Source organism: Phocoena sinus, chromosome 6, assembly GCF_008692025.1.
Source record: "Phocoena sinus isolate mPhoSin1 chromosome 6, mPhoSin1.pri, whole genome shotgun sequence".
Taxonomy (NCBI): domain Eukaryota; kingdom Metazoa; phylum Chordata; class Mammalia; order Artiodactyla; family Phocoenidae; genus Phocoena; species Phocoena sinus.
In genome coordinates, this window is record NC_045768.1 from 88,737,515 (window position 1) to 88,757,568 (window position 20,054).

Consider the following 20,054-nt stretch of genomic DNA (forward strand, 5'->3'; position numbering starts at 1 on the left):
TTTATCTCAGGAAAGGGAAAAGAGCAAATTTCAAAAATGCATAATGCACGAAAATACACACAGTTCAAAATAAGAAAATGATTATCAAGAAAAGCACTCAGGGGGTCTCCCTGGTGGCGCAGTGGTTGAGAGTCCGCCTGCCGATGCAGGGGACACGGGTTCGTGTCCCGGTCCGGGAAGATCCCATGTGCCGCAGAGTGGCTGGGCCCGTGAGCCATGGCCGCTGAGCCTGCACGTCCGGAGCTTGTGCTCCGCAACGGGAGAGGCCACAACAGTGAGAGGCCCACGTACCGCAAAAAAAAAAAAAGAAAGAAAAGCACTCATTTTTCAGAGGTGACCCTATTGCAGCCTTAGTGAGCATCCTGTTGGTTTTTTCTTTTAACCAAATTAGGCACATATGAGCATAATATTATAGGAACATCTTTTAACTAAATTACATATATTGAGCATGTATCTGGTCAATATTATTTCACATCAATCATTTTTTCTATGACAATGATTGTTAAAGTTTGGTCCTATTCATACAGTGAAAAAAGGATTACAGCCATCAAGAAGTTAGTGCAATTTAAGTGAACACAGGCATAAAGGTTCAGCAGCTTTCCTAGGAAGCTTTCGTTCCCGCCCAAGCCTGGGAACCCGCTTCACCGGGCCGTTCAGCCTCCTCAGAGTGCGTGCTGTTGGTGTGGACTGGGCTCGGGGCCACCGGAGGGGGCGGCGGGCACAGTTCAGCGGGCGCTAAAGAGCTCTCCTCGCTGCTCCCCAGGCCCCGCCGCCACCGACGCGTTTCCCTTGGCTCGTCCTCTGGCCTAGCTCCACCTCGCTTGGGGAATCCTCCGCAGTCCTGCGTCTGGGCGCGTCCTCCTGCCTTGCTTGGCTGGATCTGGAGGCGTCTTCCGGCGCAGCTTTGCCAGAGCGGCTATGGCGGCGCGGGTCTGGGCGCGTCCTCAGCCGCTCAGGACGGGTCTGCTGGCGTGCTCCGATGCCTGAGTCTTGGGGGACAGACGCAGCCGGGATGTAGGCACGTCTCCCGTGAGGTAAGCTCCTGCCACCGCACCCACACCCTCCAAGCCCCCGGCCAGGAGTCTGGGTTTACCTCAACTGGGAAAGGAGTCTTGTACGTTGGTCTGTTCCCGATGGTCATGAGTATGACCTCAGGTGGCCTCGGCCTGCAGCGGCTTTAAGCAGGATTTCGGTTTCGGCCAGAGACTGAGGTCGGGCAGTGGCAGTGAGAGCACTGAATCCTAGTCACCTGACCACCAGGGACGAGCGGCCAGTGACAAGGCCCTGGCCTGTCAGCTGTGCAGAAATGAATTTCTACATAGAGACGGAAAGTAGTGAAACAAGGAAAGTGTTTATTAGGAGGAAAAGCAGTACATATGTGTGGAGAGACACACGGGCGACCTCAGATAGAGTCACGCCCTCCCCGTAGTTTGAATCACTTTTATGGGGCATTTCTTCCGGGTTTCCTTTGGCCAATCATCTTGCTTTGCCTGGTTCTGAGTCTGTATATGGTATATCTCAGGGTCCTCCCATGCGCGCATCTCTTAGCCAAGATGGGTTCTAGCGAAAAGGCCTATGGTTATGTTGGCATCACTTACTGTGGGGTGGTGCCCCCTCCCTTTTTGACCTCCAAGGAGCCTTTCTGCACTGTGTGTAGTCAGGGAGGTCTCCTTGACTTCGAGAATGAGGAATATGTGGTCTTTTATCTCTTATCTGTGCAGATCCCAGCCTCCCATCCATCATCCCAGCTTCCTCCATCATCCTCCATTGTAGAGTTTCTGTCCACAGGGGAGAAACTGTTCAGCCTGGGGCCCATCTGTCTCCTGCTTCAGGTATGTCCCCTTAATTAGACTGAATTTTCCATCTTTGCAAAAATGAACCCTACTCTGTCATGTGGACTCTTTGGGAAGGACAAAAAAACCATATTATCCATAAAAAATGCAATTGGTTTATTAATAATCAAATACGCTTTTTTGTTAAGTGCGGCTTTCTAGATAAATATCCTTGAACTCATACTGTGAAAGCTAAGTGTGACAGTATAGTAGGCAGTCAACCCACCTACATTTACTAGTGTTGTAATAAGCTTTGCAACTTGATATTTTATCACCCTTACGTTATATGCTGAGCAAGGCTATTAAATAAGCCTTTTTATTTTTTAAACACTTGAGTTGTTCCTGTTTATTTTTTAATGTAAGTATATTTAAACGTTTCTTTTTAAATTATAAATACAGGCTGGATAATGGAATTTACCTCTACTCTCCATCCCATCTTCCATATAAAACCAGTATTAACTGATGCTGAATTCTAGACTTTATGTTACAGCTAACTGCATTTTTCAAAAAGCATGGTTACTACTTATTTACAACTTGTTTTTATACAAGTTGTCTCCTGATCCAATTGTCTGGTCAGGCTAAATCATTCTTTTCCTTAGCTGCATTGTAGGGGTATATCATGTTTATTTAATCAATGTTTTTGTTATTGATGTTCAGTTTGTTTCCAATTTTCACTTTTATAAATAATATATAGCAAACATCATTGCCCATACATCTTTTGCATATATGTGTGATTATTCCTTTGGCACAAAAGCCAAAATGATAGACTTGCTCAGTTAAAATGTGTGCAAGTGGGAATTCCCTGGCGGACCAGTGGTTAGGACTCTGTGCTTTCACTGCCAAGTGCCGGTTTCCATCCCTGGTCCAGGAACCAACATCCTGAAAGCCACGTGGCAAAAAAGGAAAAAAAAAAAAAAGAAAAGAAAAAAAGTGTACATGTTAAACATTTTATATATGCTAACAAATAGTCCTGAGAAAGACTGTATCAACTTATGTTGTTTCCTCACATCCATTCCAACACCAGATAGCATGCATTTTTGATAAGTAATTATTAGTGATGCTTAAGGAATTGCTATTCACGTTCTAATGGAGAGAAAGTGGACCATACATATATTCGTTCAACAAACATTTATTGAAAGCCTGCTGTGTGACACATCATTCTAGACGTTGGGATTTTAACAAACAATATAAGAGATAAAAGTCCCTACTCTTGTGGAGTTTGTGATCAGGGTTGCTGTGGTCAATTGTTAAGAAACAATGGGACACTTAAGGAGATCTAATGAAATAAGGGCAGGGTTGGTGAGACACACCCTGTGACTAGTGATTGTAGGGAGACATTATCACCAAAAGGCATGCAGGGAGTATAACTACAACTTGACAGGAAAGACTGCCCCAAGAGGAGCTATGGTCTTAAGAGGAACATTAGAATGGCTTAGTATAGAAGGCCAAAGGAATAAATACCCAAACTTCACTTGTTTTTCACCCTCTCATGTCCTGTCCGGTAGTGACTATTTACATCCTCCCACTCTGTTTGGTTCCTAGAAGTGCATCCACATAGTCTCCTCCAGGTCTCCTTGTTAATTTTCCAGTTATATTCTTTACCAGCCCCGGATTACCAGTGAGTTCATTGAGCCATTCATATTGAATTATTATGATTCTAAACACATCTCCTTCCACACAAAGTGGACAATCAGATATACCTCCCCAAACTCTGCCCACTAAGGAGGATTTCTCTTCACTACAGCCTTTCACGGCCAGCATTCTGCCACCATCCCTTGCAGACACATCTGTCACCCAAGGAGAGTACTCTTTCCTCCTCTGTTAAACATTTATAGTGGACCCCCCATGGGACTCTAAGGAGCGTTGAAGGTCATGTGGTGAGTCAATAGGAGTAAGTGTTGCAGGAAAGGGGACCCCTTCCAGAGCCCGAGAGTGGGCTCTTGTCTAACACTCAGAAATGAATTGTCCGAGGAAACACGTGTACTGACAAAGCAGAAGACTTTATTGGGAAGGGGTGCCCGGACAGAGAGCAGCAGGGTAAGGGAACCCAGAAGAACTGCTCTGCCACGTGGCTCACAGTCTCGGATTTTATGGTAATGTGATTAGTTTCCGGGTTGTCTCTGGCCAATCATCTTTCTTGGCCCATATTCGGTCTGAGTCAATGGTCCTTCCTGGTGGCCCGTGCATCTCTCAGCCAAGATGGATTCCAGTGAGAAGGATTCTGGGAGGTTGGTAGGACATGGACTGGTGTCTCCCCCCTCTTTTAGGCCCCTCCTGAATTCTCCCAGTTAGTTTTTGTGACAGCACTGTGTTCCTTATTGGGATCTCTTATTGTGAGATACCTCATGCAAGTGGTTATCATTATACCTGGCCAAATGTGCAGGTGGTTTTGGTCAACAGTTCCCTAATGTAAGTACCATGTGACTGTGAACCACTTGATTATACAGTTTGCTTATACCTTCTGGTCCTGTTTTGGTCTGGTCTTTTTTTTTTTTTTTTTTTTTTTTTTTTAGTGATTGGTCTGGTCTTATATTTACCATCCCATTTAACAAAGGAATAGCTTTACATATATCCAATATTTTGGTTCAGTGAAGTAGATTATACAAGTTGATGATAGATATTTTGGTTCACATAGTCACTTGGTATCCCATGTTCAGTCTCCGTCAGGACCCAATGGCAAATCAGAAGCTGCTTTTCAAATGGAGGATGACTATCATGAGGTAAAGGCATAACTTACTCCAAAACCCCAGGAAGCTGAGCTGTATTGAGGCTTCTAATCTATGAACATGGCATGTGTCTCCATTTTTCTTCTTTGATTTTTTAGCCAACATTTTGTATTTTTTGCATACAGATCCTGCACATGTTTTGTCAAATTCTTTTTAATTTTTTGGAACAGTTGTAAATAATAATATGTTTTTTATTTCAGTTTCCAATGTTCATTGCTAATGTATAGAAATATAACTGATATTTGTGTGTTGATCTTGTATTCCATGATCTTGCTAAACTCTATAGTTTTAGGAATGTTTTGGTAAATTCCTTGGATTTTCTATGTAGACAATCATGCAATCAGCAAGTAAGGGTAGATTTAGTTTTTCCTTTCCAATTTGTATGACTTGCCTTGCTTTTTCTTTTCTCAAATTATTGAAATAGCCAGGGTTTCCAGTACAATGTAAGTTATTTTGGGGAAAGTGAGCACCCTTGCTGTGGTAATAATTTTAAGGGAAAAGCATTAGGACTTTAATCATTAAGTGTGATGTTAGCTTTAGTAATTTTGTAGTTCTTTATCAGATTGAGGAAATTCCCTTTTATTTCTAGTTTGCTGAGAGTTGTTGTTGAATAAATGTTGCCTTTGGTCCAGTGCTTTTTCTGTACCAACTGATCGGATCATGTGGTTTTTCTTTTTTACCCTGTCAAAATTGCAGATTACACTGGTTAATTTTCATATATTGAACCAGCCTTGCATTTGTGGACTAAACTGTACCTGGTTATATTGTATCTTTCTTTTTATATACTTATGGATATGATTGACTTACATTTTGTTGAGAACTTATATGTCTATGTTCATAAGGGAAATTGATATAGTTTTCTTTTTCCATACTGTCTTTGACTTTGATATTGGCCTTATAAAATGAGGTGGGAAGTGTTCCCTCCACTTTTGTTTTCTGGAAGAGTTTGTGTAGAATTGGTGTTATATCACCCCCAGCTTCATTGAGGTATAATTGACAAATAAAAATCATTTATATTCAAGGTGTATAACTTGGTACTTTGATATACATATATATTGTGATCACCACAAAGAAGCTAATTTACGTATCCACTACCTCACATAGTTACCATTTTCTTTTTCTTCTTTTTTTTCTATGGTGATAAGACTTACAATTTAATCTCATAGTAAATTTCAAATATTGTTAATTTTAGTCACATTGCCCACCATAGATTAGATTTCCAGAACTTATCTTGCATACCTGAAACTTTGTACCCTGTCACCAGCATCTCCCCATTTCCTCCTCCTCCCAGCCCTGGGCAATCACAATTCTACTGTCTGCTTCTATGAGTGTGACTAGATTCCACACATTATTTCATCTTTAAATGTTTGGTAGACTCACCAGTGAAGAAAACTGATCTGGAAATTTCTTTTTTTGCAGGTGTGTGTGTGTGTTTGTGTGTGTGTGTTTTTTTCTGCACGTTCAATCTATTTAATATAAGACTACTTAAATGATCGATTTCATCTTGGGTGAGTTTTGTGTTTGTAGTTTTCAAGGAATTGGACCATTTTGTCTAATTTGTTGAATCTCTATGTATAGACTTGTTCATATTATTCTCTTATTATCCTTTTTAATATCTGTGGGTTCTGTAGGAATTCTTTCATCCCTGATGTTGGTAATTTGTATCTTCCTTTTGTCATTGTCAGTCTTGCTAGAAGTTTATCAATTTCACTTATATTTTCAAAAAACCCAAAGTTTTGCCTTTGATTTTCTCTTTTGTTTTCATGTTTTAATTGTACTAATTCTTGTTCTTATCTTTATCATTCCCTTTCTTCTAGCTTTCTGTTTATTTTCCCTTCTTTTTCTATTTTCTTGTGGTAGAAACTTAGATTGTTGGTTTGAGATTTTTTTTCTAATATAAAACTTTAGTGCTCTAAATTTCCTGATAAACACTGCTTTACTTACATCCAATAGATGTTATGCTATATTTTTACTTTCACTTATGTATTTTTTTCATGAAGCTTCCTTTCGACCACTGGAATGTTGAGAATAGTGTTGTTTAATTTCCAAGGTCAGGAGATTTTCCTATTACTTTTCTGTTATTGCTTTCAAGTTTGATTCCCCCATGGTCAGAGAATATATTTTGTATGACTTTAATTCTTTTAATATTTTTCATATTTCTTTTATTTCCCAGGACATAGCCTATCTTTGTGTTCCAGGTGCACTTGAAATGATGTATTCTGCTGTTATTCAATAAATTTCAATTAGATCCTGTTTTGGGTTTTTTTTTGCCATGCTACATGGCTTGTGGGATCTTAGTTCCCCGACCAGGGATTGAACCTGTGCCCATGGCAGTGAAAGCACCGAGTGCTAACCACTGGACCACCAGGGAATTCCCTAGATCCTGTTGATTGATGGTGTTCTTCAATTCTTTTATATCTTTGCTGACTTTCTGTTCATTGCTTCTATCAATCACTGAGGTGTTAAAATCCCAACCTATAATTATAGTCTATCGTCTATTTCTCCTTTCAGTTCTGTCAGATTTTGCTTCATGTACTGTATTTTGAATCTCTGTTGTTCGATGCATATATAATTAGAATTGTTATCTCTTCTTCATGAAGTGACTATTTTATTTTATAATTACGTAATGTTCTTTTTGTCCCTGGTAATTTTTTTTGTTGTTCTGAAATCTACTTTGTCTGATATTAATATGGTTATTCCAGTTTTCTTGGCTTAGTGTTTGCATGTTATATCTTTTTGGTACTTTTACTTTGAGCATACCTATATCATTACATTTCAAGTGAGTTTTCTGTATGTAGCATATAGTTTGGTCTTTTTTTGTTTTGTCTTTGTTTCTCGTAATCCATTCTTCCAATCTGTAACATATCACTCTCTACTGGTATCAATGTCTTACTACTTCAAAGATTATGTAGAAGCTTTATGAGCTTTCTGGTCCCTTAAATTACCCTCTTTATAATACAGTTGTCTTAAATATTACTTCTACTTACATTGAGAATCACATTAGACAATGTTATCATTTTTACTTTGACCCACTGAAAACTGAAAAACTTAGAAGACAGAAAGAATAGTATATTGTATTAACTATATATTTACTCTTCCTATTGGTTTTCCTCCATTTTGGATGTTCTAAGCTTTCTTTTGCTATTATTTCCTTTCTGTCTGAAGAACTTACTTTAGCCATTCTTTTAGAGAAGATCTGCTGATGACATATTCTCTTACTTTTGATTCATTTGAGAATGTCTTTATTTCATCTTCGTCTTAGAGAATATTTTTTCTGGATATAAAACTTTGGGTTGACAGTTCTTTCTTTCAGCACTTTAAAAAGGTTGTGCCATTCATTCTGGCTTCCATCGTTTCTGATGATAAATCCTCTGTCATTCAAATCATTACTCTCCTATAAGTTAAGCCTCATTTATCTCTGGCTGCTTTCAAGGATGTTTCTTTGTGCTTATTTTTCACAAATTTTATTCTGATATGTCTCAATATGGAATTATTTGGATTTTTCTTGTCAGGGCTTTGCTCAGCTTCTTCAGACATTAGTTTTTTGCGTTTTTCTAAGTATTGGAAGTTCACGGTTACTATTTCTTCAAATATTTATTCAGTTCCATACTCTTTCTCTTCTGTTTCTGGGACTTTGAGGACATCAATGTCAGACCTTTGGTTTTTGTTCCACAGGTCCCTAAGGTTGTTTTCTGTCTGTCATTTAGATTGGATAATTTCTATTGATATTTCCTTGAATTCACTAATTCTTTCTTCTTTCATCTTCATTCAGGTAATGAGCCCATCCAGTGACTTTTTATTTCAGTTAATGCATTTTTCACTTTGACAGATTTCCACTTCCTTATGTGTTCTTTTTCTTTGCTAAGAATTTCTATTTTCTCATTTGTTTCATTTCAAGATAATTCACAATTGCTTATTGTGGCATTTTTATGACAACTACTTTAAAACCCTTGTCAGTAATTCCAACATCTGTGTCATATCAGTGTTGCTAGTCTATGATTTACAGTTCTCATTTAAGTTGAGATTTTTTAGCCTCTTAACGTGATGTGCAATTTTGGGTTGAGATTCTGGTTCCTATTTAAATCTTCCATTTTAGCAGGCAAATGTTTTGGTTTAAAATGCACTTCCTGTCCCAATTTTGTGGGCTGTGGTTCAAAAATTAATTTAGTTTTCAAAGGCTTTGCAGGGCTATCCAGATTTGTTCCACTGTGTGCTGTCCAGAGACCCATTTGAAACCTGGGCAGAATTCCACACCAGTGTTCAGTTCTCAAACCTTTTCTTGTTTCTTGTTGGGTTTATGCATGGGCTGTCCAGAGTTCTGTCCAGGACTTCATGCACAGATTAAGAAAATTTCTTTCTCTAGTTCACTTCTGTCTATAGTGCCTCCCTTCCCATTATCTAGTTGGGAGGGGCATCCCATTTTCTGAAGGGTGGTAAGCACAGACAGAACTTTGTTGATATTCTCTGCAGCTGCAGCATTCAATGTGGAGGGGAAGGGATACCACCTTGCTATTTCAGGTCAGGCATGGAAGACAAGTCTGTTCCCACAGTCTCTGGCTATCTAGAGAGGGTTGGATTTTACCTAGTTATTGAAGGGAAGAGATAGAAAATCAGTCTTTTCCCACAGTCTCCATGGTTGTAAATGGAAAGTGCTGCTTCATTATTACTTGTCAGGAATGAATGTCAGGACTTCATACACAGGGGGACATGGCTGACAAGAGGGTGCCTCCCTGTTATTGCAGGGTAGGGATTGAAGACAAGACTCTGTCTACAGTCTCTGCAGCTGCAGTGCCCAGTGACAATTAAGGGGAGTGTGTGTGTGTGTGTGTGTGCTTTTTTCTGTTTTCCTAAATTGGGAAGGAATGGTAAAAAGTTTCTGTCCTTTTTCCTGGTCCTTTTGCTAGAGAGAGTGGGATTTTTCTGGAAGTTTTTCTGTTTGTCTGTGCCCATTGTTTTTTCCCGGCTACAGGTCTCTTCAGTGCCCAGGCTATGATATATGAGGCAAAAAACAAAAACAAACAAACAAAAAACCTACAGGAAATCACCATTGGCTTTTCTCTAGTCTCAAGATCTTTATACAATCTGTCTTCTTCCCTCTACCTTCAGAGTATTTTGTTGGTTGCTTTATAAATTTTGTCTAGGGTTATTTTGGTTTTTTGTTTGTTTGTTTTGTAAATAGTAGGGGGAACATAGGAGCATGTGCTTATATCTAGTCTGGAACCAGAAAAGTATCAGTCATTTAATTTTAGCCATTCTATTGGTTAGGGGTTTCACTTGCATCTCTTGAATAGAAAATTATATTGAATGTATTTTCCTGTCATTATTTGTATGCAACATTTTATGAAGGGTCTGTTCAAATTTTTGTCTTTTATTGAGATTTCATCTTCTTAATTTTTAGCTCTAAAATTTTAAAATATATTTTGTATACAGGCTCTTTGTCAGATATATATTTTGAGAATGTTTTCTCTCAGTCTGTGGTGTGCTCTTTTTAGATTAAATATTTTATTTTGAGGTAATTGTAGATAAATATTCAGTTGTAAGAAATGTACAGAGATATCCCATGTATCCATTTTCCTCCAATGGTAATATCTTGCAAAGCAATAGTGAAGCATCATAACCGGATTTGACATTGATAATCAAGATATAAAACATTTCATCACATGATTAGCTTTTTATTTTCTTAAGAGATTTTCTCAAAGAGCAGAAGTTTTCATTATGATGAAGTCTAATTTATAGATTTTTTTTTCTTTTTGCTTAATGTTATCTGTAAAGAAATCCTTGCCTACCTCACAGTCATAAAAACAATTTCACCCTTTAGAAACTTTACATTTTTAACTTTTAAAGTAAGGACTATTATCCACTTTGTGTTAATTTTTATGCATAATATGGAGTATGCGGTAAGGATTAAGCTTTTCCCCTCTACAAATATTCAGTTATTTCATCACTATTTATGGAAAAGACTATCCTTCTTCATTGAAGTACCTTGGAACCTGTATAGAAAATTAATTGACCAGACCATAATGTTTCAGTTTATTTCTGGATTTGCTATTCTACTCTATTGCTCTGTATGCCCATCCTTATGCCAATATCACACTATTTTGATTACTATAGATTTATAGTAATTCTTCAAATCAGATAATATAAACCCTCCAACTTTATTTTTATTTTATAAAATTGTTTTGGTTATTTAGATCTTTTGCATCTCCACATGAATGTTAAACTTTTCTTGTTAATTTAATAAAAAATGCTTGGATTGCATAAAATGAAATAGTTTGGAAATGTGTGTGTACTTATTCTAACAACATATTATCAGATATCTAAACAAATAATATGGAAAATCATATTCATATTAAAAATGTTCAGAATTTAGTCATTTACTTGAAATTTATGTAGATTGATGTGATTGAAAAATAGGTTCCCCAAAAAGGACCTAAATTCATGAAGATAAGTTAATTTGTGTTTTAAAATTCTACAGGTTTCTGTGAAGAGAGGGATTTTAAAGGCCATGAGAAAAGTGACTATATCTGAGTTTTTAAAAATAAAAACTATTTGCTGAGTTATTGGAGGGAAGCAGCCTTAGTTATTGAGAATTTGAGCATATTCATCTATTAGTAATCATAATGAGGCCATATTAGTAGCCTTTTCCCAGTAAGTTTTTCATTATTTCCTTATGCAGATTTAGCATGATAAATTCTTTTAAAGCTTGAGCACCAATGGAAAATTGGGCATTTCTAGAAGGATAGGCTTCCTTTAATAAGGTATTTTGAATTATCCTTTGATTCTCAATTACAGAGATTATATTAATTTCTTGATAAACATTTTCTATTTCATTTTAAAAGATGATTTTTTAGACTCATTTTAATCTCTATTCCTTGGAAACTGTGGAACCAGCAAGGCTCTGATTTAAAAAATTCACAAAAACATTAGAAGAATCAATCTCTTGGTCTCAGTCATGTGGCAAGAGTTACATATTCGTTTTAACTGCATGCATATTTATATTATGTCTAATTAGGAAATGTCAATGCCATTACAGAAATTTTAAATTTGAAGAACACATCTCATCCTTCCACACTGTTGGCTATAAAAGACAAGCTGAAGTTTCCTTTGCAGCAGTTATCATCATTGAACCTGTAGGAGGGGTGGCTTAAATCAGTCATTGACTCAAAATGAGAATTCTCTTCTGTTTGAATAACATGTGAACACATGTGATACCACTTTATCCATGAAGAAACAATGCAGAGAGAACATCACACTGACTGTTCTGAGAAGAATGGACAATAGAAAATGAAGAATGGAAAGAAAGAGAGGATTCTGGGAAGACAACAACAGTGGTAGAAAAGTTGTTTAATCACTCTAAACTGCTACATAAAAAAAGACAGAGGGGCTTCCCTGGTGGTGCAGTGGTTGAGAGTCTGCCTGCCGATGCGGGGGACACGGGTTTGAGCCTTGGTCCAGGAAGATCCCACATGCCGCCAAGCAACGAAGCCCATGTGCCACAACTGTTGAGCCTGTGATCCACAACTACTGAGCCCACATGCCACAACCACTGAGGCCCACACGCCTAGAGCCCATGCTCCGCAACAAGAGAAGCCACTGCAGTGAGAAACCGCACCACAACGAAGAGTAGCCCCCACTCGCTGCAACTAGAGAAAGCCCGCGTGCAGCAACGAAGACCCAACGTGGCCAAAAATAAATAAATAAAAATTAAAAAATCATATTAGGGCTTCCCTGGTGGCTCAGTGGTTGGGGGTCCGCCTGCCGATGCAGGGGACGCGGTTTCATGCCCCAGTCCGTGAGGATCCCACGTGCCACAGAGCGGCTGGGCCCATGAGCTATGGCCGCTGGGCCTGTGTGTCCGGAGCCTGTGCTCCACAATGGGAGAGGCCGTGGCAGTGAGAGGCCTGTGTACTGCAAAAACAAACAAACAAACAAACAAAAATCATATTAAAAAAAAAAGAGCATTTAGGTATCAAAACAAAACTAAACATCAAACATCAGGGACTAATTTACCAAAGAAAGGAAAACAGATGACAAGATATCCCCACAAATTCCAAAATATGGATGTGGAGACAAATGACCTGCATACTAGTAGCATCTGTGCAAGAGAAAGAAAGGAAAACAATGAGATGGGACAGTTTGAGAACAGCAGCTCTAAAAGGAAGTTAATTGTCTCCACTTGGGTGCAAGGAGCCTATGTTAAGATGGACTAAAAGGGAAAGAGCAGTATAGCTCCTATGAACTCTGAATTGACCTGCTGGGGTTCCCTTTTAGGACAAGGCCCCACAATGAGGAGAAATTGCTTACAGTGGAATCAAAATCAAGCATGATAGGGAAAACAGAGATAATGAAAAGAGGAGATTTAAACTGAAATTAGGAAGGAGAATAAAAGCAGGACATCTCAGAAAGCAAAGCCACCATATTTTTGAAACCCAGACACAAACAACGAGAGAGAGACAGTAGTGTCAAAGGGGCTGGGATTCCATACTTTCCTGGAAGCAAGCAGTGGTCTGATTTCCCCCCACTCCTCCAGGAGAGCATCAGTGGGGCCAAGCATTGAACTGAGCCTCCACCCCAACGTAGCAGCAATGAAACTTCACAAGAATATACAAGGTAGAGCTAGTTACAACTAGGCTTCACCTTTCCCACCCCTGTCATCAAGGCCTATTGGGTAGCTAACCCTCCACCTTACCTGGCATCAATGAGGCAGAAGGGAGTAGTGCAAGGAGGGGTAGCTGACACTCTGCTTCTCCCCTCCCCTGATGTCAGTGGGGCCCTGTGGGGAGCTGATGCTTCACCCCTACCCACAGTAACAAAATGGTGTCAGTCAGCCTTCTGCTCACCCTCTTTCCCTACCTGGGAGGCAGTGGAGCCAAGCAGTGAGCTGGTCATACACCACCACTCAGAGGCAACAAGGTGTTGTGGGTCAGTGCCCTACCTTTGCCAGGAAGGTGACAATGAGGTGATGAGGGACCTGAACTTTCACCCTGCCCATCTGCAAGAAAGCAGTGTGAGTCAGTGTCCCATTTTGGCCAGGATGGTTTGTAAGAGCCTGGCAGGAAGCTGAACAAATATACCCACCTGGCTCTTGCACATTGACTGCTAAAAAGAATATTAAATGGAGTCCATAATCTTATAATACACAAAATATCTAGGATATAACAAAAAAACACTCATCTTACCAAGACCCAGGAAAATCACAACAGAAATGAGAAAAGACAATGAACAGACACCAATCCCAAGATATATCAGACGTAATTATCTGACAAGGATTTTAAAGCAGCCATCTTAAAAATGATTCAGGGGCTTCCCTGGTGGCACAGTGGTTGGGAGTCCACCTGCAGATGCAGGGGACACGGGTTCGTGTCCCGGTCTGGGAAGATCCCACATGCTGTGGAGCCGCTGGGCCCGTGAGCCATGGCCGCTGAGCCTGCGCATCTGGAGCCTGTGCTCCACAACGGGAGAGGCCACAACAGTGAGAGGCCCGTGTACCACAAAAAAAAAAAAAAAGATTCGACAAGCAGTTACGTATTTCTTGGAAACAAATGAAAAATAGAAAATTTAACCAAAGAAATAAAAATTCTAAAAAGAAAGCAAATGGAAATTAGAGAACTGAAAAAATGCAATAATCAAAATGAAGAACTTGCTGTATAAGCTCAATAGTTGGGTGGACATAACAGGATAAATTCAAAGAATCTGAAGACAAATCAGTAGAATTTACCCAATGTGAGAAACAGCAGCAACAACAACAAAAAAATAGACATTAAAAAAGACAGCATCTCAAGGACTTGTAGGACAATAACAAAAGGGTTAACATATATGTCATCAGAAACCCAGAGATGAGAGGGAGAGTAGCACTGAAAAAGCATTTGGAAAAAATAGTGTCTGAAACGCCTCAAATTTGGGAAAAGATATAAATCTACAGATTCAAGAAACTGGATGATTCCCAGAGAAGAAAAAGCCAAAGAAATCCATGCCAAAGACACATCATAATTAAATTTCTGAAAACTAAAGATAAAGTCTTGAAAACATCCAGAGAAGCAACACATTACTTATAGGGGGACACCAATTTTATTAACAACATACTTCTTATCTGAAACCCTGGGGCCAGAAGAAAGTAGAAAACATTTTTCAAGTGTTGAAAGAAAAAAAAAACTGTCAACCCAGAATTCTTTATCCAGTGAAAATATCCTTCAAGAATGAAGGCGAAATCACATTATCAGCTGAAATAAAACTAAGAGAATTTTATACTAGCAAACATACTCTTAAAAAATGGTTAAAGGAAGTTCCCTAACAGAAAACCCTGGAACTTCAGAAAGGAAAGAACATGAGAATGGGTAAAAATAGGGGTAAATGTAAAAGATTATCCAGTCTTTCATGAGTTTCTTAGATCATATTTGATTGGTGAAGCAAAAATTAAAACATCATCCCACATGGTGTTCAAAATATAAGGAGGAAGTACAACAATTATATTTAAAAAGTGGGAGGGTAAAGGGACTCAAATGGAAATAAGTTTTCTGTACTTCACTAGAAATGGTTAAACATCAATATTGGTAGTCTGTGATAAGTTACATATATATATTGGAATACCTAAAGCAATCACTAAGAAAATATACAAAGCTATATTAAAAAAAACCCTAGGTAAATCATGGCAGAATCCTAGTAAATATTCAAATATCCCACAGGAAGGTAAGAAAAGAGATATAAGAACAAGAAACATAGGAAACAAACAGAAAGCAAACAATAAAATGGCAGACTTCAGCCCTAAAATATCAGAATTACCTTAAATGTAAATAGTCTAAATGCACTAATTAAAAGACAGAGATTGGCACAGTGGATTAAAAAACATGACCCAACAATATGCTGTTTACAAGAAACTCACTTCAAATACAAGGACAGAGGTAAGTTGGAAGTAAAAGGATGAAAAGACATACCACGCAAACATTAATTTAAATGGTTGCACAGGGGCCAAATTAACATCAGTTGAAGTAGACTTGAGAGCAAAGATAATTACCGGAGGCAAAGAGGAACATTACATAATGACAAAAGGATCAATTCACCAGGAAGACATAATGATCCTAAACGTGTACACATCAAAATACATGAAGCAAAAACTGACAAGGCTGAAAGGAGAAATAGACAAATCCACAATTATAGTTGGGGACTTCGATACCCACTCTCGGTAATTGATAGAACTAGTAGACATAATTTTTTAAAAATTGTATTCACTTTTTACCAAGAAAAATAGACTGAATAACATGAAAACAAATAACCAGTGTGTTTCTTAGAAATACCAGTAGCACACTCCTTCCTTCGCAAGCTTGGGTGTGGTCCAGAGCTAAAGTCATACTCTGTGTCCACAGCTGCAGCTGCCTTGCCCTTCTGCAGGTGCCCAGGCCACTCCTGTTCTCAGAGACCATGCAGAAGAGAAGATTCATGTGCGGGAAGCGCTGCTCTGCAGCCTGGGCAGTGTACCTAGCTGACCAGGAAAAACACCTGCCATGATCCCCAGATCCCCCAAAGTCCCTGGAGGCTGTAGATGCCTCAGTTTTACCTGCCAGAGACTGTTGCTCTCTGCAAAATCAGGCAGTACCAGAGTTCCAGAAACTTCTGATCTTTGAGAGCCCTTTCTAACACTGGTCTAGAAAGTCACCTGAGGTCTGCAGCATGACCTGCAGTTCCTGAGTGGGGCCATGGGGCTTTGCAGGAAGCCTATTAGGCCTACCTGGTCGACCTATTTGAAGACACCATCCTTCTTATGCAAAGCAGAAATTCTCTCCATAATGTCATCTTCTTGTCTTCTTTCTGGATTACACCTCCTGCCTCATAGCAATAAGCATTTCCCTTCACCAAAGACACAGTTCTTAGCTAGATACTGATCCTTCTCTGGATGCTCACCAGCACCCTTCTTAAAATGTGGCTCCCAGGCCTGAAGACAATATACCAGACATAATGCCATGAAGTAAAAATTAAAGTCACTGTCTTCTTTATCCAGACCTTTAATTCCATTATTGCAAACTTTTGGGTGCCCAAATCATGTTGTTAATCATATCAAAATTATTGGTAACCAAAAACTAAGATTTTAAAAAGGGTATTATTAAACATTTCTCTTTTATTCTATACTTGCTTTATGTATATGTACATATAATTTTTAATAAAATTTAACGTGTACATATTTAATCTCAGTATCAAGCTTTACATTTATGACAGTAAGTTTCATTCTATTAGTTTTAGTCTTTCTAGGGTTTGGAAATCCTTTTCTCTATCTTCTTTTTCTTTTCTTTTTCTGTATTTTTATTATTACTATTTTTTATTTAAAAATATACTTTATCTTTCTCTCTCTTTTTAAATACTGATTTTTTAAATTCAGAGTATACACTGTCTATCATGGGCATATGTTATCCTTGCCTACCTGGTGAAGACACCCTGGTTTTTCTGTGGAACCACCACTCTTCCAATGCCAATTCATGTGATTTTGGTGTGTAGACCACCCCCCACATTCTGAGGAAGGCATGTAACCCATGCAGAGCCTAGCAACACCAGCCCTGGAAAAAACTGGGAAAAACACTTTCCTCCACAGAGGGTAAAAGGGAAAGCCTGACTCGGAGCATGACCAACATGGAGGAAGTGGATCCTGGAGGCAGGAGCAACAAGGTGCTGGAGACATTCTCTGAGTCCTAGATCCAGCCATGTCTGCAGCCAAGAAGTCCTCTTGCATAAGCCAGTTTAAAGTTGATTTCTGTCACTTGCAGTCAAAAGTTTTGTTTAATAGACCCTCCCTGAAAATTTTGTTACTGCAGCTTTGTCAATCATTTCCTCATAGGAGGGGTTGGTGGTGACCTGGGGCCCAGGGGATTCGTTTCAGAGCTGCATTTCCATAGCAAACGTTTTTTTTTTTTCTTTTAAAATATTCTTACTTTATCTAGATACTTTTTTAAAAAAATTTATTTATTTTGTTGTGCCGGGTCTTAGTTGCAGTAGGCGGGCTCGTTAGTTGTGGCTCGCAGGCTCCCCAGCTGCGGTTCACCTGCTCCTTAGTTGTGGCACGTGTGCTCCTTAGTTGTGGCTGACAGGCTTCGTTAGTTGCAGCTCTCGGGGTCCTTAGTTGCAGCTCACTGGATCCTTAGTTGTGTCTTGCAAACTCTTAGTTGCAGCATGCATGTGGGATCTAGTTCCCTGGCCAGGGATCAAACCCAGCCACCTGCATTGGGAGCTCGTAGTCTTAACCACTGCACCACCAGGGAAATCCCGGCAAACATTGTTTTTATTTGTATTTCATGTGTGTTTGGGGTGGTTTAGTGGGGTGGGATGGATTTGTGTGTATGCTTATGTTAGAAGAAAGTTCCCATAAGCTTCCTTATGTGTCATTGCTGTCACTGTGTTGATTTAAATGGCTGATAAAAATCACTGAGGGAGGGCTTCCTTGGTGGCGCAGTGGTTGAGAGTCCCCCTGCCGATGCAGGGGACACGGGTTCGTGCCCCGGTCCGGGAAGATCCCACATGCCGCGGAGCGGCTGGGCACGTGAGCCATGGCCGCTGAGCCTGCGCGTCCGGAGCCTGTGCTGCGCGACGGGAGAGGCCACAACAGTGAGAAGCCCGCATACCGCAAAAAAAAAAAAAAAATCACTGAGGAAGATCTAGTCAGAGACACACCCTGGTTATTTGCCACTGGGAACCAAGTGCAAATTTATAGTAACTAACAGTATTTGGGTACCATGGTTTAGCTTTCTTTTATCCAGGTCATATTGTTGGTATGAATATAAAATGTTACAGCTGCTGTGGAAAACAGTTGGCGGTTCCTTAAAAGGTCAAATATAGAATTTGGCGGTTCCTTAAAAAAGTTCTTAAAAAGAATTACCATATTCTTTATAATAGTCCGCAGGTGGAAACAACCCAAATATCCATCAACACACGAGTGGATAAACAAGATGCGGTATATGCATACAACAGAACAGTATGCAGCTTTAAAGAATAATAAAATTCTGATACATGCAAAACATGGATGAACCTTGAAAGCATCATGCTAAGTGAAATAAATCAGACACAGAAGAACAAATATTGTATGATTCCACTTAGAGAGGTACCTAGAATAGACAAATTCATAGAGACAGAAAGTAGAATAGAGATTACTAGGGGCTGGTAGGAGGGGAGAACGGAGAGTTATTGTTAATGGGTACAGAGCTTCTGTTTGGGATGACGAAAAAAATCTAGAAGTGGATAGTAATGATGTTTGTACAACATTATGAATATATTTAATGCCACTGAATTTATGTGGTTAAAATGGTAAGTTTTATATTATGTATATTTTGCCACATAAAATGAAAAAATAGTATTTTGCAGAAAAATATCAGTACTTCCTCTTAAATAATTTAGCATGAATATCCTTAACTAGAGTTCAATAGAGATCATGGTGTCCCTAGAAGAGAAATAAATGGGCAGTCTACTAAATTTTTATTTGATCTGTGTAAGTGGAAGAGTTCTAGGTCAAGTAAGTGAACTTGAATAATAATAAACCAGAGTCACAGCCCCTCAATCGATTCCCAGACTTGAGAACTTTTACAGATCCCCAAACCCTTAAATGAAGGGAATACTGGGACCCTACTACACTGCCAAAAATTTATACTGTTAATCTTTCTCCCAGCCTTCCCCAAAGGGATCAATAGCTGTTTACCAAGGTGACTGTACATTGGAGAAAAGGAGATAATCAGATATTTTGGGGACTACTGGATACTGGATCTGAACTGACACTAATTCCAGGAGACCCAAAAATGTCACTGTGGTCTGCAAGTTAGAGTAGGGGCTTGCAGAGGTCAAATGATCAGTGGAGTTTTTGCTCTGGTCCATCTCACAGTGGTTCCAGTGTAGTTATTTCCCCAGTTCCAGAACAGATAATTGGAATAGACATACTCAGCAACTGGCAGAATCTCCACAGTGGTTCGTTACATGTGGAGTGAGGGCTATTATGGTAGGGAAGGCCAAGTGGAAGCCACTAGAACTGCCTCTGTCAAGCAAAATAATAAACCAAAAGTAATGACTCGTTCCTTGAAGATTGCAGCAATTAGTACCACTATCAAGAACCTGAAGGATGCAGGGACTGTGATTTTCACCATGTTCCCATTCCACTTGCCTATGTGACCTGTGAAGAAAACAGATGGATCTTGGGGAATGACAATAAATTATCATAAACATGACCAGGTGGTAACTCCAATTGTAGATGCTGTTCCAGATGTGGTGAAATAGTTTGAGCAAATTAACACATCCCCTAGTTCCTGGTATGCAGTATATTGATCTGGCAAATGCTTTTTCTCCATACCTATTAGTAAAGATCACTAGAGGCAGTTTGTTTTCAGCTGGCAAGGTCAAGAATACATTCTCATTGTTTTGCCTTGGGTGTATAGCAACTCTCTAGCCCTATGTCATAATTTAGACTGCATGGATCATGATTGTCTTTTCCTTCCACAAGACATCACACTGATCCATTACATCGGTGACATGATGC